The sequence below is a fragment of the Leptinotarsa decemlineata genome, unplaced genomic scaffold, assembly GCF_025532065.1.
Source record: "Leptinotarsa decemlineata unplaced genomic scaffold, Ldec_3_MD MMD2_tig00001393_RagTag_RagTag, whole genome shotgun sequence".
NCBI lineage: Eukaryota > Metazoa > Arthropoda > Insecta > Coleoptera > Chrysomelidae > Leptinotarsa > Leptinotarsa decemlineata.
In genome coordinates, this window is record NW_027412562.1 from 13622294 (window position 1) to 13649768 (window position 27475).

General features: G+C 34.0%; 1 protein-coding gene and 1 pseudogene across 2 annotated transcripts in view; both read right to left on the minus strand.

Moving 5' to 3' along the window:
- The window catches only part of LOC111505295 (nephrin), a 1173166-nt gene that overhangs the window by 399390 nt on the left and 746301 nt on the right, over positions 1-27475 (minus strand). The window lies entirely within an intron of this gene.
- LOC111506657 (large ribosomal subunit protein mL38-like) lies at positions 15715-17589 on the minus strand (annotated as a pseudogene).

The following is a 27475-nucleotide window of genomic DNA, read 5'->3' on the forward strand; positions in this document are numbered from 1 at the left end:
TTCAAAAGGACTATTAGAAATGTACTTTTAGATCACTGTTTTTATAGTATTAATGAATTTTTGAATAGTTATTAATCTATTGATTCATATATTGAACAATAATCCTTCACTGATATATTCATGTTTGTGAAGTATGTTAATTTACAACATATTTTTAATGTGTACGTTATACTATATTGTGCTATCCTTTTAAAACTAAATGTAACAAAAAGTGTTTTATTAATTTATATACACCACGTCTCTCTATGACCATTTTTGATATATGACATGCTCAAAACTTACTGTAAAACAGTCAAATAAATCTATCTATCTATATCTATATGTGGCAATTTTTTTATTTGATATCATATAGAAAGGATTCATATGACATAATATTAGCGAGGTCAGTATTCAATATAATAAGCATTCCCTTTCATAGTTGGTCAATAATACGGAACACTGAGGAATAATGTATGCACATATTTATTTTATAGATGTTGATTTGATCTCGGATTATTCGAAATTCCAAATTTGATGTTTTGTGAAAAAAATCGATATCTGAGTAATCAGCAGCTATCACGGTGATTAACGTATTTGACATGAGAAAGTTATTATAACATTTCAATAAAATTTGCATAAATCATCAATTCTTTACACGTAATCATAAAACTTGGTATGGTTTATTAACGGCAGTATTTCGATTTCCGTTACAGATAACAGTTTTTGTAGAAAGAACAACTAGCAATGAAAGTAATATAAGTGATTTCCGTATAAGAGAGTGTTTAGTATTTATGCATGTAGGCAATCTTTAGGTACTTTCATTTTTTTTATTGTGAGTCGCTCATATTCGAACTTAGAAGTGAAAGGAAATCAACTACAAATAATCACCTCTGTTCATTATCAATTAACAATAATGAACCAAAAGATGCACATCTGAAAAAGTATTTAGGTTTGACGATATGAATCGTGAGTTGTATTAAAAATAATTTTTTAATAACAGTAGAATAGGGTGGATTATTGACTGTCTATACAAGCGTTCTATCTAAAAACTAAGATATATTAATAGCAATTCAAGGCATGTGCTTTGTTATATGAAATAATAACAAATAACGTGTTGAAATATTCTAGGTCCAAAAAGTGAAAACATTAATAAATCGTGGAAAACATGCTGAATCTGATCAAATTTTAGTCAGATATAATAAATGAACAATTAAAAATTTGAAATGACGGATTTTTTTTTCAAAGATAAAACACAATCACTACAGAAAAATCCTTGAGGCACTCTCAGGGAGTGGTGCCTGTGCGAAAGTAGCGATTCTCAATGGATTTGAATCGCTGGAGATTGAAATCATTTGGAAAAAAGTTCTCAGGAAGTTTATTCCACATAAACGCAGTTCTCCAGATGAAATAGTTCTGAAACAGTGAGGTTCGAGGTATACTGAGTTGAACCTCAAAACGGTAAGCAGCCACAGTCCGTCGCGTATTTCTGATATATACCGCTTATGTACAGCTTAAACTGAACTTCGCCTTTCATCATTATTTTTTTTGTATTATTATTATGTTGATGGATAAAGCCGATTATAAAGCCGATTATCATTATTATGCCTGGGGGCGGAGCTCCATATATGAGAGCAATACTCCAAAAAAGGTCTGATCTGAGCTTTATAAAGCATCAAAAGTTGAGATGTGTACAGTTTTTTGGTTCGGAATAGTGTTTCAAGCTTTTGAGAAGAGCAGCCTTTGCAATAATAGCAACATATTGGTGTCAATTCAAACCCCCCAACACCCAGATTCGAAATCACTTCTATTACCTCATTGAGATATGCAACCTCCTGCTGCTGGTGAAGATGTGCCTCCGTAACCGATGTCCTAGAATCCAAATGAAATGACGAGACAAGTGTGATGTCGTCAGCAAAGCAATATATTGGATTCTTGGTTTTTTCCATTAAGTCGTTGATATTCAATAAAAAAAAAGGTTGGAGACAATATGGATCCCTGGGGAACACCAGCGTTGATGGTGAAAGTATTCGAGAGTTATCAATCGACGGCCACTTGCAGGGAACGTTCTTTCGGGAAGCTGAAGAGCCATACACAAAAATGATCTGACAAGTGATAGCATCTAAGTTTGGCCAACAAACCCTCATGCCACACACGGTCAAAGGCTTTGGAAATATCAAGCGCAACAGCTCTTGATTCTCGATTGCGTTTTCCAAATATGGGTGATATACGATAGAAGGTCGCCTGTTGATTTTTGTTTTTCATTTCACCAACATCGCACCTACAGGGCTGAAATTTGCTATGAATACTTCTATAGGTACCTTTCACTGTCAAAAAATATATTTGCGGACATTTTTTGCTGGATATTGTGAATATTCGAAAATAACGAGTAGAATCTATCGTTAAAATTGACGTCCTGGATGTATCCCAGGGGAAGGAAAGTGGTTATACTAGTGACCTAAGACCTAAGTTCTCTAATCTAGGAAACGATATTCGATTTTATTATTTTTTCACTCACGAAATGGCACCCAGAAAAGTTTATTATTTTCAATCGATTTTCTTAATTATTTTTTGTAGCTGTCAAAAACATACACATTCACAAAAATGTCCTCGTTCAATCAAGAGACAAGATATTCCTTTTTTAAAAATTTGCCACCCATTTACGAGTATTTATTACCACAACGCAAAACTTACCGTGTTCTTGTCCATCGATGAATCATTCATTCATTGAGGTAATAATAAAATGATCACCAATGAGTTTCCTTTTAACTATATTTATGGAGGTGCCAGCAAAGTATCTGTCAATATTGAAGTTTAATTAGGTTTGAACCGTTTTTGCGAGATCTTTTATGCATTTTATTTATAGAAAACATTTATTTTGCGATAATTCAACAAAGCGAAGCTCCAGAGCAGATATCTTTAATATCGCTGATTATTGATGAAGGTTTCAATATTGAAAATATGTCGAGCTTTTCCACACATTATGGTAAATTCATTGGAGTAGTTCTATTAGATGGAAAGTGTAATACTTTTTTCCAGTCATGGATTCCAAAACGTGTAACACAGTAATTGACAGAAGACGTAATTCTCGAAGAGCCTAATTCATATTTACATAAATTTGTCAAAATTCTCAAGAATATCCCGGTGCCAAAACTTGCTTATGGTCGAATTGAATGTGATTTATTGAAGGCTATGAGTATAACATTGATCTCGATCGCTTTGAACATGGAAAAATTCCAAGTTAGTGTTTTTTCTTTCGCATAATTTTGAAAGTAATGCGTACAATGTGTGTCTTTTGACAGCTCTTTCTTCTACAAACATGTGAATGCAGTATTCAGCCGAAGAGTGGCCGGAAGCAACATATTTAGATTCTGCTATAAAACGGGTGGGTATCTCAACCTGAGTTGGAATGTCCTGCACTCATCAAATTATGACTTAGGTGTATATTCCGATACTGAAGAGGTGCCAAAACTTTCGGAGATGAGCAATAAGTGTGAGCTTGGTGTGACAACGTCTCAAATATTCCTAAGGCAACAAAAATTTTGAGAAGTTTTGCGAGCTGATGAGTGGATCAGACTTGTTGGCTTTCCTCACTAACATATTGATTTACCTACTGCCGAATATCAGAAAAATTTGAACCAGGAACTTTATATGCCAATCTTACTATAATCCACTCTGAACAGAGCCATTGAGGACATCATAAGACATACCAGCGTCATGAAGGATGAGTGCATATACTTTGGTGTGTGATGGAAACTTGACTTTGAGTGTTCCAAAGTCTTTTTTGTTGACAGTTAATGACTCCATAGCAAATCGTTGATGGCCACAGTTGATAATGAATAGTGGGATGCTGTGGAAACTGCCAATATTCAATAATAGCTTTATCATAGTAATTGCGTTTGAAGTTTTAATATGCATAGTAGCCTGATGAGTCTAACTTCTGTTCGAAATCCAGTTCCTAACGCTCATATGGGTATATTTCGGAGTTCAAAGATGAAACAATAATAATAATAATACTTGTATGTACCTATACATTTTGTCAGATCCTTCGTTAATTCTTGGAATGGTCGTTTTGGAAGCTGATTATGATGTATTGAGGTCATTCAAGGCTATTGGTTGTCTTCAAGGCTCATATATCTGAGGCTGTATCATGGTGACGGTCACTGGCTAAAGTCACACATGCAATAAGTCATCTTCACTTTTTCATTGAGGAGTTTCAGTTCCTGTCGGCCTGCAATGATCAGAATGAGCTCCTGCTTCATAATCATTACCTCTTTTTTGTGATCTGCCAAACTCATGAGTTTGTTCAAATGACACGATAGTTTTCATCATGGTGGCTTTGCCAAGTTTTCAAACAATAGCGTCTTGCTCTCTACTCATTTCATTACAAATTTATTCGATTATAGAGGCAAGAGAATTATTGGATAGGTAGCACTACTTGGTGACATCGAATAGTGTGAACTTTCACTTGATATAAACGTAACTATCTGCTGTATTGTCAAATATGGAAAATAGTCATGAAATAATTCAAATTCATTCAAGAATACACATGAATTGAAAAATGTTTCAATTCGAACTTCAATATTCTAAAACAAAAACACTCAGTATTTACAGTTGCATCCTTTTATATTCCAAGTTCATAGACATCAAAATTGATACGATTGCAGAATATTAAACAATACGCAAATACGCAAAGTTGCACGGATGCGTATTAAGAATTTCACCCTAGTACGGTGACTGGAGCAAAGTTACAATCTCAGCATATAAATCTTTATGAATATGGAGGGAGGTCAACATCTTCTTTTCTTCGATCCTGCTGGGTAGCAGTATAATGTGAGTTTTTCTTGATTCTTTTTATTTTTCTCAACTTTTTAATTTTGGTTTATTCCTGAGCATATTTTTCCCGTTTTTTTTATGATAAATATTTCATTTTTTATAATAAATATTTAATTAAGTTTTCGAATGAGTTCTTCCATTATTTGGATGAATGAGGCTTCGTTGAAACAGCGATAAATCCTCTCAAAATAAGCAAAGCGACACATAATATAGGCCCGTTTCTCGATCTCGGGGGCTTCATTCTCCGTAATAATAATAATAATAATGTTTATTCAGATTCAAATCACAAAAAGAAATAACTGAAGTGATACATACAGTTGAATAAACATTGAGGAAACCACAGAAGCATCAGATGTTACTTGTAATGGCTCTGTGACATAAGTTTTTCTATACAGGAAGTTGAATTTTTTCAATATCTGTAATGATTTGTAGTTATTAGCTGAAAACTAAACAACCCTGTCTATACAATGATACGAGATTTAATAGCTGTTTCATCCAGTGAAAATCACAGTGTTTTCCCTCTTTCATTACGTTATCGAAGGCCATTCCAAGGTTACATAGGTCAATGTCGTGTGACGTCATTCAAGGAAATGTTACAACATGTTTCGGGGCAGAGCCCCGAATGAATATAGAATTCCAAAGTCAAATTCTATATTCAAGGTTATATTGCATCCACCTAATAGTGCAAAATCATGGAACGTCCTCCAGAGTCAAACGTCAAGGAAACGTACCGGAACAGCATTGAATCTCAAGGTCAAACTACACGTTCAAGGTTGTATGGTATGCAAATACTTTGTTCGAGGTTGAACCTAGATGTCACGTTCCGAAGACAGGCTAGTATATCAAGGTCAACACCACACGTCCAGAATTGTTCGTTAATCGTGAACATTTGCAATATCCCTACCTACAAAAAATGCGCAAGCAACATAAAAGTGTTCAGAACGAAAACAATACAAAAAATTAAATAAACTCACAAAGTTTTCAAATTGAGTCTTTATGTAAGACGTGCTTCTAATTACTATTGAAACGTATTGAGTAGATTACATTATATTCACATTGAACACAAAAGTGTTCAGAACGGAAACAATACGAAAAAATTGAATAAACTCACAAAGTTTTCAAATTGAGTCTTTATGTAAGACGTGCTTCTAATTACTATTGAAACGTATTGAGTAGATTACATTATATTTACATTGATTAATTGATCTCTTCAATTTTTAATTCTGATTGTTTTCTTTATATTTCCTGATCCTTGTTTGTTGATCAACCAATTGATTCAATAATTTTTCTGCCAGGTTTTTTGTGGAGTTTTATCAAAAGAGATAATCGAAGTTCAAACCAATACAATTTCAACAGTAGGCAATGTCAACTGAATTCAAACATACACTCAACATGATATTCTCAGTTTTTGTAGGTCAGTTTATATCGATTTTGCATGGAGCGTCTAGAATATTTCTCACCATAACATTGAGGAGTATGTCTTATAAACTTCAGACGTGAAATTTTGGATGCGCAGTCCCAAAAATAAAGAAACCGAGGGACATGAACATCAAAAGTGTCAATCGAAGTTAAAGGACTGGTTCTTCTAGACACACAAGAATACATGGACAAACACACACAAATATTGTCCGCAATTCACCCACAACTGCCATCCGTTAATCACCATTCAATAGTCACTAGACGTTAAATGTAACCCAGAATATCCATTTAGTGCCAATAGCAAGTTGGAGACCATTCAAAAGTAAGGAGGGTGATTTGGAGATTCTAACTTAACCGTACGGAGAAACTTCTACAGCCAGGCAAACAAACTTGGAGGGGCATCGTGGTGGATCGAGTCAGTCAAGTCCCCGGCATATTTGGTTAGACCTGTTCTGAACATACATAAAAACCGGTCTGTAGGTGATCCCTTCATTGATTTCAATCAGGTCCTGCTCCTGGATGAGAGAGAAACCTCTTCAACAATTTTTTTCTGTTAGAAAATTTACAAAAATGTTTGTCGAATATAATTCGATACCTGGCATTGTATTGCCAGGCGTGTAGTTGATACTAGTAGACATTTGCCAGATTTAGTTGCTTAATGACTACATGATAAATGATTGCTTCCATAAAATGTTTCAAAAATCCTAATCTTCAGGACCCGAAGAAAGTTTCTACTTTGAGTGTACATATTTCATTTTGAAATCAATAACAATAAGGGAAGTTCAAGAGAATGTCTCGTCGAATTGGGATTCTATAAGAATCTTCACAAAGCAGACTGAGAAAGTGAAAATATACGAAATCTTTTGAATTTCACTAGTTCGGACTTCCATTGTCTATTATATAAAATGATTTGAAATCCCTGAAACAAGTAAAAAAGAATGATTAAAAAAGAATAGTTGAAAATAACAATTATATTAAGCAACAATAAACCTGAAATGAAATGATAGTAAAATAACCTACAAGTAAAAATATAATAATTGAATAAATAAATAAAAATTAAAGGAATGCAAAAAAGAAAATAATAAAAATAAAAAAGTGTAGAGATTCCAAGTCACGTTAGTTCACGACGTTTCGATTGTTGGTATCTACAATCGTCTTCGGGTGATGACTGGACTGATTCCTCCGAGAGATGACTATTTTATAGGTCGTTGAAATACTTTCACTTTCTCTACTTTCCATTTTCCGCTTCACTGATTCCGTGAGAGATGACCGATTTGGCGGGAGTTGGTCATTTCCCGTTTGATGATGGGTTTCCATATGTTTCGTATATCTACGCTGGCCTGACTGAATACGTTGTTGGACAACATGTATGCGGCTTCCTTAAATTTTCTCCTGAACCAATGTTCCTCTCTGTGCAAGATCTCAGCTTGGGACCACTCGATGTTGTGTTGATGGGTCCAAACATGGTCTGCTATTCCTGATTTGCTGGTTTCTCCTCGCTGTGTGTGCTTCTTGTGCTCGGCAATGCGAATATTCAATGGCCTCTTAGTTTCACCAATATAGGATTTTCCGCACTCACAGGGTATCCGGTAAATGCAATTCTTGGAATCGCAGTCCGCGTTTGGGGGCCTGGTTTTCGTGAGGCTGCTACGGATAGTGTTACCGGATCTGAAACAGGTTCTAATGTTGTACTTGGAACCAATTCTTCTTATCCTCTCCGATAATCCTCTAATGTAGGGAAGTGCAAGCACTGGTTGTGACGGCTTCTCTTCCTTGCGAGGCTCCTGCTGTCTTTTGGCCAAAGTCTTTTCTACCATCGCTTTGGAGTATCCATTCCGCTGAAGATCATTTTTGATGATGTCTAGTTCCTTCTCGAGACCTTCCTTTGTATTACAAAGCCCAAAAGCACGGTCTAATAGAGTCTTGATGATTCCTCTTTTTGTCGATTGATGGTGGTTGGATTCGTGGTTCAGATACTGTCCCGTATGAGTGGGTTTTCGGTATACAGATGTTTCCCACTTAGTGTCGGTCCTCTTCACCAAAACGTCTAAGAATGGCAATTCATTGTGGATTTCCTTCTCCATTGTGAAAGTGATGGAAGGTCTCACGCTGTTGATGTGTTTCAGAAAGGCAATATTATTACCGCCTTTCTGAAACACATCAACAGCGTGAGACCTTCCATCACTTTCACAATGGAGAAGGAAATCCACAATGAATTGCCATTCTTAGACGTTTTGGTGAAGAGGACCGACACTAAGTGGGAAACATCTGTATACCGAAAACCCACTCATACGGGACAGTATCTGAACCACGAATCCAACCACCATCAATCGACAAAAAGAGGAATCATCAAGACTCTATTAGACCGTGCTTTTGGGCTTTGTAATACAAAGGAAGGTCTCGAGAAGGAACTAGACATCATCAAAAATGATCTTCAGCGGAATGGATACTCCAAAGCGATGGTAGAAAAGACTTTGGCCAAAAGACAGCAGGAGCCTCGCAAGGAAGAGAAGCCGTCACAACCAGTGCTTGCACTTCCCTACATTAGAGGATTATCGGAGAGGATAAGAAGAATTGGTTCCAAGTACAACATTAGAACCTGTTTCAGATCCGGTAACACTATCCGTAGCAGCCTCACGAAAACCAGGCCCCCAAACGCGGACTGCGATTCCAAGAATTGCATTTACCGGATACCCTGTGAGTGCGGAAAATCCTATATTGGTGAAACTAAGAGGCCATTGAATATTCGCATTGCCGAGCACAAGAAGCACACACAGCGAGGAGAAACCAGCAAATCAGGAATAGCAGACCATGTTTGGACCCATCAACACAACATCGAGTGGTCCCAAGCTGAGATCTTGCACAGAGAGGAACATTGGTTCAGGAGAAAATTTAAGGAAGCCGCATACATGTTGTCCAACAACGTATTCAGTCAGGCCAGCGTAGATATACGAAACATATGGAAACCCATCATCAAACGGGAAATGACCAACTCCCGCCAAATCGGTCATCTCTCACGGAATCAGTGAAGCGGAAAATGGAAAGTAGAGAAAGTGAAAGTATTTCAACGACCTATAAAATAGTCATCTCTCGGAGGAATCAGTCCAGTCATCACCCGAAGACGATTGTAGATACCAACAATCGAAACGTCGTGAACTAACGTGACTTGGAATCTCTACACTTTTTTATTTTTATTATTTTCTTTTTTGCATTCCTTTAATTTTTATTTATTTATTCAATTATTATATTTTTACTTGTAGGTTATTTTACTATCATTTCATTTCAGGTTTATTGTTGCTTAATATAATTGTTATTTTCAACTATTCTTTTTTAATCATTCTTTTTTACTTGTTTCAGGGATTTCAAATCATTTTATATAATAGACAATGGAAGTCCGAACTAGTGAAATTCATCACGAAACATTGTCAATCACCTTCAAACATACGAAATCTTCATCCACTCGACACATTGTGCTCTTACCTCAACAATTCCCTATCTGATGTAGCAGGCACTCTATTTCAATAAATCTGACTTTTATAAAGAAAAACAACGAGACATATCGTCCCAGATTCTTTCTTGAAAAGCTGTATACGATACTTGAAACTTATCTCCATGCATTCTGTATGCATGATAATGCAGACAGAATATTTCCAGAAGAGTAACATTTTCCAAGTGATAGGGTTTGTCGAGATCTATTTATCCGGGAAGTTTATAGGATTAGAGTGAGAGACGGTAGTGTGAATAGTACGATGTAGTTCAGAATGTCTGGGATGTTGGATATTTCTTATACGAATAATCAATGAAATGTTAGTTTTCCAATATTTGCGGAAAAAGCATGAAACACTTCACTTAGCGGAATTTTGCACCTAGTACGTATCTAATTTATGTATCAATAAAATTCTCGTTTCCTTTGCATCTTTTCGTATCTAGTACATTTCATATCATCTATATAATTCTGTAGTTCTTTATATAGTTCAAATTATTACTTGACATTTTATTGAATAAACCCATAATAAAGAACCCCAGACTTGAGTTTTTGACTTTTGTAATGACTTTTTTTCAGCGTCAGTGATTTTATAATCTTTAGAGGTCGCTCGGTGTTATTTTGTACTAGAAACATTTCAGGGTGAGAATCAGATAATTAAGGAAATTTATTATCTTCATTATCCTCTCTCTGTTAGTCAATTAATGGTATTGGTCGCATTGGAATTAGTTGTCCCTTGTTAAAATCTCCCATTGAAGTTGGAAGTCCAAAAGGGTTTGAACACTTAGATGGTCTGAGTGCTGGGGAAATGAGATATGTACGCCCTTGAATTCATCTTCGATCTAACTTCTGGTTCCAAACGGTCCACATGTCAAGACAACAATTAAAAAGATTTGGAAAAGCTGAATACACTTATTTGAATTGATGAATCGAAGAGGTTTTGTATTAGAGTGTATAGGATTTTAAAATTCTTGCAAAGCGCTTTCGACTTTCGTCATCATCAGTTCTCACCTGAAAGTAAGTGATCTAGTTGAAAAGGGAATTTAGTGATAATTGAAGTTGTAAAATTTTTTAAGGTTAAGAAATTTGGAAAAATTGTTTGAGATTACTTACTTGTCAGGCAACAGGAAGTATCAAAATAAGTGAATTGTACATTTGTAATATTTAATTATATAAAACAAAATAGGCTTATAGCCAAGAAAATACATTTTTGGATTGAGGCCATGTGGTTCGGTCAAAGTATCATATGAAGAAGGACAACTTGAGACAGAATGTATCAAGTGTTATGTTAAAATAATGGTACCAACTTGAGTAGTGATCCATTATGGATTTGATTGAATATGTAGAGGAAAAATATTGAATAAATTATATCAATAAACTGTGATTAATTAATAATTCATAATCCTCTTATGAAGGGGAAGGAAATCTCTGTTTAAGGTCACTTGAGTATTCAAACAAAGATCATTGTTGGAAAGTTCTTTAGAAATCTCCAACTCTTCAAACAAGTCAAGTCTAAGGAAATTTTTATTATCTATTTTATGTAATATTTTGGAATTGCTATTGGGACTAAAGTTGTGATTGTGAAATTTTATGTGGTGGCCAAAAGCAGATTTGTCAGGTTTTTTTATATGTTCATTAATACGAGTGAAAAGAGGTCTACAGGTTCTACCAATGTAAGATGCCGAACAATCAGAACAGTCAAGCTTGTAGACTCCACTTCTGTTTAATTTGTTGATTTTGTCCTTAGAATTTACTAAAAAGTTACTTAAAATGTTTCGAGATTTAAAAGAAATTTTTGTACCAGGTATGGTATTTTCTATAAATTTGGAAATAACAGTACACATATTTTGATCAAAATAAGGTAAGGAAAATTATCTCACAGAAGGTGAATTAACTAAGGTGGTAGAGTTGAAGGCCAATCTTCTATCTGATCTGAGTTTAAATTTACCAATTAATTTGTGAATAATGGATGGTTGATAACCATTGTTGACAGCAATCTGTTTTAAAGTATGTAATTCTAAATTGAAATTGAAGGGAGATAAGGAAATGTTCAACAATCTATTAACATAACAATTGACATGACATGATCAGTTTGGGTTGGCTTTCTGTAAATGGAAAAATCTAGTTTGTTGTTAGTTTTTGTTATAGTAAGATCTAAAGAGTTTGATTTATTGTCTTGTTCTATTTCAAGTGTAAATTTGATTTTTGGATGTAAGTTATTTAAGGAGTCAAGGATATCATGTGCTACATTAGAGTTGCCATCTATGAAAACCAAGCAGTCATCAACATATCTGTGCCAACTAAGAATCTTATCAATTTTATTAATGAATGAATTTTCTAAATTCTCCATGAAAATGTCAGCCAGGAAAGGTGAAAGAGGGTTACCCATTGCTAGGCCTTCAGGTTGACTATAAAATTTATTGTTAAAGACAAAAAAATCTTGGGAAATGCAAAATTTAAGTAAAGTTAATATATCTATTTTGGTCAGAAGTCAGAAGTTAAGTGTTGAGAAAGCAAGTTAGAAACTAAAGGTAGGGTTTCAGATTTTGGAACAGAAGTGAACAAGTTGCTAACATCAAAGGATATCATGAGGGTGTTAGAATTAGGTTGGAAGTTTTTGATTTTATTAATTAAATCTAAAGTGTTACTTACTGAATTGGCAGGTTTGTAGTTGGTTACATTTTTGTCACCTGACAAATCTACTTTTGGCCACCACATAAAATTTCACAATCACAACTTTAGCCCCGATAGAAATTCCAAAATATTACATAAAATAGGTAATAAAAATTTCCTTAGACTTGACTTGTTTGAAGAGTTGGAGATTTCTAAAGAACTTTCCAACAATGATCATTGTTTGAATACTCAAGTGAACTTAAACAGAGATTTCCTTCCCCTTCATAAGAGGATTATGAATTATTAATTAATAACAGTTTATTAATATAATTTATTCAATATTTTTCCTCTACATATTCAATCAAATCCAAAATGGATCACTCCTCAAGTTGGTACCATTATTTTAACATGACACTTGACACATTCTGTCTCAAGTTGTCCTTCTTCATATGATACTTTGACCGAACCACATGGCCTCAATCCAAAAATGTATTTTTTTGGCTATAAGCCTATTTTGTTTTTTATAATTCAAATATTACAAATGTACAATTCACTTATTTTGATACTTCCTGTTGCCTGACAAGTAAGTAATTTCAAACAATTTTTCGAAATTTCTTAACCTTAAAAAATTTTACAACTTCAATTATCACTAAATTCCCTTTTCAACTAGATCACTTACTTTCAGGTGAGCACTGATGATGACGAAAGTCGAATGCGCTTTGCAAGAATTTTAAAATATTATACACTTTAATACAAAACCTCTTCGATTCATTAAGACAAAAATTATTTTACCTCCCAGAAACAAATTAAAAAAAATATAGAAAAGTATAGAAGGCGAAGGTTGCCTTTTATGTTTCAGGATTTGGCAACCCTAGTGTTGGAATTTGGCAACTGACAGCTCTATCGTAAAGTTGGACATTTTTGAGCTTATACGTACGCATAACGTTTTGACATACGCGCGCTATTTGTCTTGTTTACAGTAACTTTAAAGATTTATCTCGGCCTAAAAATGGAATTGAATCGTGAACATTTTCGGGCGATTATTTTTACAACTTTCGACGTGGATTAACTCAGCAACAATGCTTGACGAACCTAATTCAATTTTTGTCGATGAAGCTCCATTAAGGACCAGTGTTTATCGATGGTATGGTGAATTCAATTGTGGTCGTAATTCACTCCAAGACGAATTTTGTGAAGATCGTTCAAACTCAGTTGTTGTTCCGAAAACCATTGATGCTGTGCCCGAACTGATATTGCACGAAGCACTACCAAGCAAATGGTCACCTGTTTTTTCGGAAAAACTGGACATGTCGCACTCGTACCAGTAGAACAACGCAGAACAGTCAATTCTGAGTGGTACACAACCATTTGTTTGTCAGTTGTCTACCAAGAAATTAGGAAAACCAACCGCCGAAAACGGATCACTCTTTACCACGACAATGCGAGCTCTCACACATCGGCTCAAACAACTGCATTTTTGAGCACCCAAAACATCGATTTGATGAGTCTTCGACCGTATAGTCCTGAATTGGCACCGAATTACTTTTTATTCCCGTACGTAAAAACAAACTGAGAGGTCAACGTTTTTCGATACCTGAAGAAGCGGTGGGTGCATTCAGAATGCATGTTTTGGCGATACCTCAGAGTGGCAAAAGTGCTTCGACAATTGGTTCAAATGCATGCAAAAGTGTATAAATCTTCATGTGGAATATTTTGAAAAATAATAAAGTGATTATCGATGATTATTATTTGTTTTTGTTCTCTAATCCCGAAATGTAAAAGGCAACCCTATATATTAGTTCAGCTTGATGCAGAGGAATCCGAAGCATCAATAGCTGTGTGGAGTACAATTCAGCGAGTGGGACTGTCTTTTTCGTAGGTGACTCATAAGCTAGCATTTTTCAAAATGTTAGTTTTTTTTAATTCCTGAAGATGATGAACTATATTCAGGAGAAATTCAAACAAAGATTTAGACTATGGTAATTGTTCGGTCTCAAGATCTTACTGTCGAGGTTATTATGTTTTTCAAATGAATCTTAATTTTTTAGTATTTAGCATAGAGTTGCCAGCTCTAAAATTTGTACAACAAAACAGATTGTTTAATGGCATTATTTTTATTTCATGTTTTGTTAACTTATTTTGTTAAAGTTATTTAATTTTCCATTATTTATAATCGGGGTTTTCCAGTTGGTCTCAAATTTACGGACCTTTTTGATCCACTTATGCTCATAAAATTCAATATTCCCAAATACTTTAAATACTCAATACTCAACACAAATACTCAAGCAACCTGTACATTTTTGATTATTCAATTATTCCTTGTATCCCTTATCTTGGGAAATACCCGCTATTATGATCTCGCCTACCTATGTTAATCCAAACCGTTTACCCTCCAAAGACAAACCCCTTCCCTAAAATACCTACCGATGTGAAACATTGCATTTTGTGTCAAATTCGATTCATTACGTTTCAAACCTTGTGACAGTACAGTTACAATTAAATCTTATCTTGTCTACAGTACATCTAGCTAGTTATTTTCTCATCTTATCTTTCAACAAGAGTTATTGTAATTCTTGTTTGCATTGAGTATTGCATACTCACGGTAAAACAATCGTGGGTCAAAAGAGTAATGAACCCAAAAAAGATACTGGATTGCCTTCCTGAATGGAGCTAATGAATTTTTGAATCAAGAACGAAGTTGCTTTGAAATCATCAGTTTCTTGGGTAATACAAAAACCAATTCCTTGATTGAATTTTTCTGCTGGGGACCAAAGGAACTAAATGTTCCTTTACGAATAATATAAAAAATATAACTGTTCTTCAAGTATTTTTTCTGCATTTTAACTTTTCTGCTTTCGTTGTAGCTGAACTAATGAGATGGTTCTGAAGTGTCAATACAGGTGAAATTTCAAACCAATAATATGACTCGCTACCAAAGTACGGTATCGAAGCAGCTAGTTCGCAACAAAGTGCCGAACACGAAGCGAACCTGTAACTATATGTGAGTTTGTTCCTTATTTTTCTCACAAGTGGATACATTTCCAGTATTCAATTAATTAACTATTACAAATCGATCAAATACTTGCAATTATTACTTTCAATTCAATTTTTGTTGTTTTATAATTTCATGATTTGCATTTTGGGAGTGTTGTAAATTTAATCAATGTGTACAAATTAAGGAAATGCTTTCGAAGTGAAAATATGATCCGTTCATTGTTAATTCATTACAAATATTTTTCATGCCATCTTGTGTAATTTTAATTACATTTATTTTATTTAGGTTATTTCAAAAGTTTTGTTAATTTTTATGTCATTTGTTTTTTTTCAATTGAAAAAGGATTCATTTTGACATAATACAGAACATAAATTACTCAATATCATTTATTCTACTCCCACTTCAATTTTGATTTCCTGATTTCCAACTTAAACCATGTTGGCATTTAGCCCTCTAAATATTCTGCAATGGCATAAGGTACAGGAGATGGTGGTTCTTTGAAAGGATGTACATTTCTCATTTTCCTCATCAGAAACTACTCATTGATTTGTTTAGGAATTGAATGGTTTTCTTAAAGGAAACCATTCTTGCTTCCTTGAGTGAGGTGGTGGGAAATCATATTCAAATATCGGTTCCTTCATATCCTAAACATCATGATAGAATTTTTTCAAAGAAGGATCCCAATCTGTTTGAAAGATTGCTAAACCAGCAGGTGTTACATCATCTTGATCATTTCTGTAGAAGTTGTATGCAGAAAAAATTCTTTGGGATGAATCCAAAGTCAAGTTCCTTTTCTTGTTTATACAAAACAAATATAAGTCTGTGGTATCCTGTACCTTTTGGTGGAAAAGGTTGTAGATATTCAATCAATGTTTCACCTTTCTCAATTGCATTACCTGGTATATTCCCCGAAAACCAATGAATATATTCAGAGTTGGATTCAGTGAAATATTCATCTGGATTGTTCAAAATCAAAGACCAAAATGTGTTGTCTTCACATTCATAGATCACACAGGGTTTTTTACTGGTTTCAATAGGTTTAATAATGTTTCCAAAAGAAACAGGTATTTTACTATCATCTTTGTCATATGTTACACTTAATGGTACACGATTATAAAAATGAGCATCTCCAAAGAGATGCTCATAAACACCGTAATGATCAGTATATTCTTTATGTGATTGGGGCCAATCGTCTTCATCCATTCTTTCCTCGTTTCTTCCAGATCAATGAATAATTGTTTTTTCACGAGCTGACTTTTCCAAAGCAGGATTTTTTCTTTGTTCTTTGAATACTCTCAATCTTTCTTCTAAACGTTTTTGAATGTAGAGGAGGAGGTAAACCAATGTCAACTCGGAAATGTATAGCAGGGTCCATATAATTTTTGTCAGCAAGTACCTGATCTAAAGATCTTGCTATTCCTGGGGGTCTTCCTCTAAGATGATGACCACTCCTCACCTGGCCACAAGAGAGGAATCCTATATTTCCGTGTTGATTCAATCTACATAGTTTCTACATAAAAGAGGCCATTCTACCCAGCTTCAGTCCAAATGTATGTTACATTATACTACTTTTGTTTGTGACAATTATATAATTGTTATATTTTTCATGACTTTATTTTTGTAACCTCCAAGCTCCATATCTCAATAAATATTCGTATTCTGATCGATAGATAATTTCGTACTTCATACATTGATGCTGTTCTTTTTTTTATTTTAATTATTTGCTTTCTTTCAGCTCATTACAATATGATGTCGATGAGCGATTTTTAGCCAATTTCCCTCTACGAATTCCAATTGAACGATAGTGCTGCCAAAATAGCTCAAAAAATCAACAAGGCATTTGTTAATGATAGTGTTGATGAACGCACTGTTCGACTTTGATTTGCGAAATTTCGTTCTAGAGATGAGACTCGAAGTGGTCGACCTACAGTAATCCAGGACGAGAATTTGAGGACCCTGGTGGAGACTGACCCATCACAAACGGTGCGTGGAATGGTGGAAGAACTTGGAGTCAGCTCCCATACGATTTTTGAAAGTTCAAAACGTACTGGACAGGTTAAAAAGCACGAAAAGTGGGTGCCTCATTATTTGATTTATCTACAGATATTGTCACATTCAGAGCTTCTTCGCTTTCGCGCAACCGAAACGATTCTTTTTCGATCGGATTGTCACGTTTGATAGAAGTGGAGACGTTCAGAATAGTGGTTGGACACCGATGAGCCACCCAGGCACTTTCCAAAGGCAAAAACCCGCCAAAAATGACCATGATTTCTGTATGGGTTCAGCGGCTGGTGTGATTCATCATAACTTTCTCCAATCGGGCGCAATCATCACAGCAGAATGTCATCATTAGGAAGTTTTTTTCAAGTATTTCGATAACTTTCTCACCGGTAGAACCTTCGCCAACCGATTCAATCGATTTGTGTTACGTTTTCAAAATTGCATTGATTCAAATTGCGCTTATTTCGATTGAATTGAATAAGAAAACACTGAGATATTATATATCAAAATTTGAAGTAGAGTCATAAAAGTGAAAAAATATTGTGAAATAACCAATATACTTTCATAACTGAAAGACGATCGGATGACTCGACGCGCAAAAACAGGTGGCTCAGACGTACATTTAACATTTTAAAGGAAACTTTACTCAAAGCATATTCAATTGAAATAAATTTCATCATGACGGAGGACAAAGGATGAAGGAGTCTCATAAGAACATAAGAAAAATTTCAGATCTGTAGTGGATCGGTAGAACACCATTTTGACTTACTTACTAGTAGAAGAATTTGAATCTCATTCCAGAAATGAGTGGGAGACAATTATAAAAGACAGTAGATAATTTCACCGATTTCCTCACGAATTGATGTAACCTATTAGAACCAATAGACGATAAAGTTTCACACGCGCAAATTTCTCAACACAAAAAAACAAATGATACAAGAACACCAATTGTGTTGGTTTGGACATTCAATATAAACAAATGCATTTTTTGTAAGGATAATAATTTTATCTATCAATGAGAAGGTTGCAAAAAACCCGCTGTTGCATCGCGTTTTGATGATTCAAAGGAATTTTGAGTTTGTATTAATCACTTTCGTAAGAGTCATTCAAGGCAGGATTTCCACGCCAGTCTCTGCAGGATCTGCAGTGACCAACATGAAAAACTATTTAACAATGTGGTAAGACGTGCGATTGTCAAAATTTGTTTATTAAAAACCTGTAGACAGTTGAAATGATAATGAAACAGAAAAGACTGAATCTCAGTAACATTCTACCTCGATATGCTAGATAATTTTAATAAATGAATATTGTACATTTGTATTATGATTGTTAATGTTTCAAAGTGGGCGACTATGTGAGATTTATTGCGTCACTACTTGGCAATATGTCTTGTTCACGATTTTGAAGCGCAGACAGGATGTGATGAATTCTAATACCCCCAACGAGTTACAATGGGTTACGAGAGTAGAATTCAACAATTTTCACTCTACTAACAACAACCGAAACTAAGTCTATTTTTTGGTAGCGAAAGAATTTAATTGTGTCGCACCGAGATGCCACAAAAACTATTGCTCTAAAATATGCTTCTAATATACATATTGGAAGATGTATGTCTCAAAATTCTCGACCAAAAATCTCAATATTTTCAATAAAAAATTACTTTCGAAGAATGATGTTTGGAATTCTGAAATATCTGTTTCCTCAATTGACAGTACTCTTTTATTCATAAACCGATTGACGAATCTTGAGTGAAAGTCACCACACTACATTAGTAGAATCGATTATTGAGCCGTTTCAGAAATTGGCGCACACAAATGCATAGACAAACAGAAAAATAGAACAACATTCTGAAAGCCATGGTTATTCGTTCTATATCTCTGATATCTTTTACGTACAGACAGAGATCAGTTACAATTTTATTATATGCATTTAAATGATTGTGAATATTCCACTGAGATCAAAAATGAAATAAAGTCATGTTACATGTTACAGTTCGATTGAATAATTTAATCAACCAGATAACTCAGATTGAATGTAGAGACAATCACGTTTATCTATACCAAAACTTTGATAGGACTTCCATACAAACACACACACAAACATATACATATCGCGGAATATTGGACCAGAAAGCTGATAAAATAATCATCAGTTGTTATTATTTCCTGTTGACGCAAAAGCAGTGAGTGGAAAGTGGGGATTTCCCATTTTTGTAGTTTGGAAAATATTAAGAGGACATCATTTTGAAAATCTCAAAAACCACACCTCACGATTTGATCTCCACAATGTTTGTGGAGATTTGATCTCCACAACGTTTGTGGAGATCAAATCGTGAGGTGTGGTTTTTGAAATTACTATGGATCTTCATCAAGTAACGGCCGAATTAATCAGAAAATTTTGAAAATCAATCTATATCACCATCATTCTCCTCACGATTCTGAATGTGTGAATTCCTTCACAAATTTTCAATAATATCCAAATGAAAGTATTTTAATAAATATAGCGGATTCATTCTGTCTTTACATAAACTCAAAAAAATTAAAATTTATTTGCCGTCATTCAACAATTCCCGAAAAATTATCACGCGTCGAATTTTTTTTGATAAAAATTCAGTAATTTTGGAAGAAAATCTGCCGCTACACGCTTCATGCTCAAAATTTTCAAAAAACTACATGGCAGGAGCCAACCAATATACCAACATCCTCAGCAACTTATCCAGTAGTGATTCGACGATTCTTCATATAAATTTTTTTTCCTTTTTTCAACATTTTCATTGGTTGTTGATGTGCTGGGGATCCTGAGCGAGCGTCATCATTCACATCTTCTCGACCTCCTGTGGAAAGCGTGTACCATTTGTAAATATTTCTCTGACTCAGATTATAATCACCGTATGTCACTGTCAACATTTCGAGTGTGTTGGATCACTCAATTCTATTTCTTAAACAAACTTTCATGCAAATTATTCGATCCATTTATTCCGATAGCAGAAAATCACCAAACACACAAAACACTTCTAAGTTTTATACCTCTCATCAACAAACGAAACATGCTTAATAGTTGGAACTGTGAACATAGGTTCGAAACGAAAAAAAAAGAATGCGTAAACGTAGCTCACAGAACGAATAATATTCTAAGTATACTTTAATTTATTAAAAACAATGAAGACGAAATTTCGATGTCAGAAAGATCAGAAGTATGTGAGCTGGCTTATGGCTCTTGCCCGAAACTGTATATTGGCCAAACAGGGAGAACATTTTCCTAAAGAATAAAAGAGAACATTTGCTAATCATCTTGAAAGGTAGAAGGACATGAGTTCAATGATAAATACGACGTATTACATTTAGAAGAGGAAAGTTTAAAACTCAAACTTCTAGAATGTTTGAAAATAAATAGATTCAAGAATTTGGGATTGAATAACTCCCCGTTACTAAATATTTTTTCAAATGTGGAAACTGGTACATGAGCTCAGGTAATTCAATTTATTACAAACTCAGATACACATGAAACATTAAATGACCAGATATAACCTAGGTAATTACTTGAAATGTAGGTACACCAAATTGTAAAATGGGGTATCATAGAATATGTATATGTAGAATATAATTAGTGAAAACACGCCCGAAGAAGCCATTGTGTGGCGAAACATGTGTTGCTTTTTTGTAAAACTGTTTAGTAAAAATATCCTCATAACGTTTTTTTAACACGTTTGTTATGGATTTTTATCAAGTATTGGCCAATTTCATCATGTGTTTTTTCGAATACGTTTGTTATGGATTTTCGTCAAGTATTGGCAGATTCCAACATATTGAAATAAAAATCGATTTATTTTATTCGAAATAAATATCCTAATATACATAACTATTATATAAATATTTCAGTTACTATTAAACAAAATACAAAAAAAAACTGAAATATATAAGACTTATATAGTAGAATATAGTGTGTAAAACAAAGCAGTAGTAAATGATGAAGAGATTAATAGTGAGAAGAATGATGAATAACTCGATTGGAATAATATTGTTCCAGTAGATATTGAGATAAGGAGCGTTTGAAGAGTTGGGGGGTGTTACTTGTTTAATTAATTTCATTAGGAAGCTTGTTATAGTCCTAGTGTCCTCTGTGTAATATAGAATTCATTGTTCTTGCAACGATAGTTCGTGGGACAATCAAGTCATCTCTTTCTCTTATATCGTATATGGTTATATGTAAAGAACGCATTGAAGTAATGAGGTGCTTTTCCAGTGAGTATTTTAAATATGAATATCATACAAAAATATTGTAATGTATCTTTTACTGTCATACAATATAGAATATTAATCATTGATAATATAGGAGTATATTTATGGCATTTTATTAACAAGCACTTTCCTCTGTATTGTAAATTTTGTAGAGAAGAGTCTAGTAATGATATCAAAGTAGCACAGTAATCAAAGTGTGGTAGGATTATAGTTTTATGAACAGTCAAATTAGATTGGAATATTAGTTGTCTACTAATTCTAGTGAAGAAAAACATTTTTTAGAAATTTCATTAAACACATACTGGAAGTGTTTTATTAAGTTCAAAGTGTTATCAACGATGAAGCCCAGGTATTTGAATTCTTCCACAATTTCAATAGTTCCGCCGTAGATCTCAATATTAATGGAGTTGATATCAATTGAGTTACATTTATATTGTGTTGTCAATATCATAGCTTTCGTTTTAGCAGTATTTAGTTTGAGTTTGTTTATGTTCAAAAACTTTGCCACGTTTTCAAGAGTCAAATTGATTTTGCGTCTAGCATTATGAACATCAGAGTCGTTTGCTGCAATGACAGTATCATCTGCCAAGAGGTTGATGAATTCACAGTCACTAATAAATTAAATTTATGTCATCCAAATGAAGTATGAATAAAACAGGGCCAAGTACACTCCCTTGGAGGACCCCGGTATCAATTGGTTTTTGGTTTGATAGGAAGTTGTTTATTTCAGTACATTGAGATCTGTTGAGTAAATAACTCATGAACCATAGCAGCACCCTACCAGTTATTCCATAATACTCTAATTTTGATAGAAAATACATCTATCTATAGTTTCAAACGCTCTTTTGAAATCCAAAAATACTGCTAGTACATATTTATTGTCATCAATTCCAAAAAAGAAAAATATGAACGTTAGTTATGCCGGGGTAACTTATCGAGATAGTTGGGTACTATCTGAGGTATACCAATAGTTGAATACGTTTGGTTAGAATCAAAACAATTCTTAAAAGAGGATCTCAATTAGAAATTGTTGTCACTATTGATACTAGGTATTTAAAATAAATCACTATGAAAATGTCAATTGTGATATATCATTCAATTTTGATTTGTATTGAAAGAGACAGGTTCGTGTTAAAAAAACATGATGATGGCCGAAACTACAACCAAAGAATTAGTGTTACATTGTTGTTGTACATTTTGAATACAATGAAGCTTTGTTTTCAATTCTTTCATATTTCCTGAAATAACAATTATATTCGTAAGATACCAAAAACATTACTTTTAGATTTTCTTGTAGAAAAAAACGAAAGTTCCTGTAATTTTTCTTTGACAAACATACTGTTCTCCACGATAGTTATCTTTTTCAACACTTGATCGTCTTTATATCTGTAACGATTCATAGTATAGCAATGTAATCACATGATAAAAGAAACGCTCAACCTGAATGATTACTATTGAAAACACGAGTATTGGCCCTTGCAGATTTTCAATGCTTCATTTGAATGTGCTCTCTAAATAAATTAATCTTTTTTTATAAGAAAGACAAGCAATGATAAACAAAAAATGAATCGAGATCAAACAGAAAAAACTTCTAATATGAAAATGGCAAATTGTCAATTAGTGTATAACGACAGTTCAATCTGTCGATTATCTATAATCGAATTTAAACTGTCATATCGACAATTCAAACTGTCGATTGTGACCAAACAATTGACGGTTGAAACTATTTATTATAGTTTTTCTCAAAACTGCTGATCATGGCTAATCGAAGCGTGAACTCGATTACAAAAATAATTATCTGTGGTTTTCATTGCCATCGTAGTTCATTCTTTTTACAGTATTGAAATTCCTTATTTTTGATATTTCACTACTCAGTAGAAGGTAATAATATCAATTCATAAATTTCAATATCTGTGTAGTGATAGTTTAGTTGTGAGCCCTTTCTTGTTTGATCAGTGAACGCAGATATATTATTTTTTTTTTCACATAAACAAATCACGCTTCAAGGAATACTTATATAATAATTAATGAATTGAAAGTGAGAAATCGCTACTTTCATTTTTACAGCTACAATTCATCTAGTTACAGTTTCCAAATGTATTGCAATCAATAGTGGATTATTTTTTATAATCAAGATCGCATCATTGATGATTAGATACAATATAGAAGTAGCTCATCATGATAGGTCAATTGTTGTTATTACCATTGAAATACTAGGACGTTCACTGACGTTGATACGGGGCACAACTGAAACTTGTGGTCTGAAGGTCCTTACTACACAAAAAGGAAATGGTTGTTCCAGTCTCAGTTGCCTTGTTGTCTAGTCCAGTTCAAATTTGTCTAGTCAAAATATCATTTTTAATCGATTTGAGCGATGTCTAAGAACTTCCATGATGAACGTATTGTAAAACAATTCATTCTCAATTTTTAATATAGGGTCTTTCGTTAATGATAATAATAATATGAATTTATTCAACTTTCAGTACAAGGATCAGTCAATAACAATTTGAACAATCTGAACAAACTCAGGAAACCCACAAAGGACACTCTGTGCGGGGGTATTACTATTTTATCCACATAATAAATCAGAACAATGAGAGTAAAATGGATTTGACAATTCAGGTTATGAAAATGTAAAGATGTGGAAATCTTGAATGTTAGAAATGTTAAAATGTAAAAATATAATTATTTGATATTGTTAAAAGGTAATATTTAAAAATAAATTGCAAAAAAGTAAAAATGGCAAATGTTGAAATGAAAATGCAAACATCTAAAAAGTATAATAATTATGTTGCGCTGTAAAATGTGCCATTATTCGCAATGATTTTACAATATTAATGATGGAAAGAATCTTATACAATTACTCGTCAAATAAATGTCCAACTTTACTGGTTCCCATTTTAGTAGGTAGTTTCAACAGTGTTCTTACGTGGTATAAATAATTTTAGTGATAAAGGAGCACTTACTAATAAGGCCATGCCTGGGCGTGGGTGTTCTTTCATCGTGTATGGTTATTGTATTTATATATAGATATAATATATGATAATGGAGTAGTGACTTTAGACATCGAATGGTGTATTTGACTCGTAGACATATAAACATTTTTGCAGCATTTAAGGAACACTTGAGTAATGTATGCGGTTAGAGTAGCATTAGAAAAAAATACAGAAATATAAGGAATTTGAACATAAACCCATTTTCTCTGGTTTAGTATAGTAAGGGATATGATTTCATGCATTTCATGCATTCGAGGGATCAATAGATCGATGTATAGAAATTCTATATGTTTCTGAAATGAAACATTTGACATATTTTTTGACTTGTGATGCACTGTTTAGAACCTTTGGTGTAGTAATGAATATTACTGAAGTTTTTCTCAACACCAAATCATTATTTTCAACGCCTCGACACGTGTTTAGATTACCAAGTAATCATCTTCATGAGGAAGATTTTAAATGAAATAGTTATCGATGCAAGTCTAGTTTTCAGAGGTAAGTAAATTGTAGAGCCGGTTTGCAAGATATTTATGTTCTTTGAACGATTGTTTTTGTTGAGGACATCCTGTTCAGTTGCGCATTGGTTTCAAGTCTTGTATTATGCTTGTGATCTACATAGTTCAGTTATGTTTGTTTTTTGTGTTGTTCCACAACAGTTCCTAGGAAGTGAATTTATCTGAGGTCGAGAAATTTTGATTCTTTGAAAAGTTTTTCCGATGAGTATTGTATTGGTTTTCTGAGGAGAATTTTTTTCTGTAATATATCTAATTTTTCCAAATGTGATGTTGCTACTCCGCCCCAGCATACTTTTCCATATGCATGCAAGACGAGACTCTATAATTGCATCATAAATTGTTTTCATTCGTGAGGTATCTAGTATATTTCGTAAGTACTTGAATCTATAAAGTGTGCCGCTCAATGTTTTTAGTCACTTGGCCAACATGATAATTCTATCTCAGATGTCTGTCTATCACTATTCTTGAATACTTAATTTTTTCTGCTGATCGAATTGTTATGTTGTTTCCGATATTCAATGTATCATATCTGTGTAGTGAGCATAGCACGAGGATGGTGAAAAGAATGTTTTTTCCTGATCAATCGATATTATTTTATTCGCGAAGCATTCAAAGAGTTTACTAATGTCATCTTCTACTTTAGTTTCGAGGTTATTCCAGCTATCAGCACTGTACAATATTGCTGTATCATGAGCGGAGTAAACGATGCTGCCACAAGTATCGTGTCGTTATATGTCATTGATATATATTGTGGAGAGAATTGGCACCAAAACTGTTCCTTGCGGTATTCCGCATTCCACAACTCTTTTTTCAATGACGACGTTATAGATTTTCACGTATTGCTCTCTGCCTTCAAGGTAACTCTCTATGAGATCGAATGTGTTTCCTCTGAAACCCATATTTTGCAACGTCGCTCACAGTTGTGAGTGGTTTACGGTGTCGAAGGCCTCAGCAAGATCTGAAAAAACACATAGACTTGGTTTACTCTTTTCTAGATTTTCTGTTATTTTTGATGTGAGAAAAATAATAGCATCTTGGGTAGAAATCCCTTCATTGAATACATACTGGTTATTTGAGATGAAATTGTGCTTGTGCTTTGTTTTGATAATTTTTCCTAGTGTTTTAGCTATGTTTGAAATGAATGTAATCGGTCTGTAGTTTAGAACTTTATGTTTGTTTCCTTTTTCAAAAATTGGTTTGAAAATCCCTGTTTCCACGGGAAATTTTCCCGTTTCGATCATTCTATTAGAAATGTTGTTCAGAGGATAAGCTATCTCCGTTTTTATCTCTTTTGAAGTTTCAGCTCTGATTTAATCGATACCAGGAGTTATGTTTATTTCAAGTGATGATATTGTTTCAATAATCTCTCTTTCTGTTGAAGGTTTAAGAAATATAGAGTGCACAGAAGATGTTTTTTTCAGAGGAAATTTCACAGGTTTTTGTATTTTTCCGCAAGTTTTTGCCCAATCGGGAAATAATGGGTAATGAAACAATCTGCAATCTCTTTCTTGTCATAGGAGCACGTAAGTTATAATTGGTTCATTTGGATATTTGTGTATTATTGAGTTATTTAAATGATTGTTTGCCCTTTTGTTTATTGATACCTGTTTGATATAGTGATTGCCTTTCTGGCTGAGTTCACCGCTAGTCGGCAACGTGTTTGGTTTCATTTGTAAAACGGAAATTGAGGTGTTTTCTTCCTTTCACAATTGCCTGTTGACACCGATGCGCCTACGCCTGAGCTCACGCGACGCAAACGAGATTGTCTTACCTTCCAATACTAGTATTTACGATTTCGCCCATACCTACTCAATTTTCGTGGTAGTTTTACTTGACGTATTGTAGTTTTCTTTTAAGCGTCGTTACTACCATAATTTATGGCTGATTTAATTTGTGGTTATATAAATAGCGCTCAATGATCTCTTGTATTGATATTTGAACGTCGCATAATAGTTTGGATATCGTATCGTTGATTTAGAAGCGTTATCGATTAACCCATGTAAAGTTGGGTTTACTGAATAAATCATATTGGGGATCTTTATCTTTCATTCTCAATATTAATTGGTAAGTTATTGATATTGTAAGTCACTTAGGGTATTTGGTGGGTTGAATTTACCTGGCACCCGTTTACATCCAATTTTAAATTTATTAATTCGTTGAACTCCTCCCGTCTCCACTTTTTGGCTCAGCCGCGGATACCCATCTGTCTTATTTGTTACCGACAGATGATTTAGTCTCCTCTTGTGGTTTGTGAGGTGACAGCTGTCTGGCCAGGGGTCAGGTTTCCACTAGACTGAGTGAAATATTTTTTCAACGCTTCGTTGGAATATTCTTCCCTAGAAAATCACAGGTTCTGGTAGTAGACTTTTTGCCTGTTCCCCCGCGGACTAATTAGGGTTTTC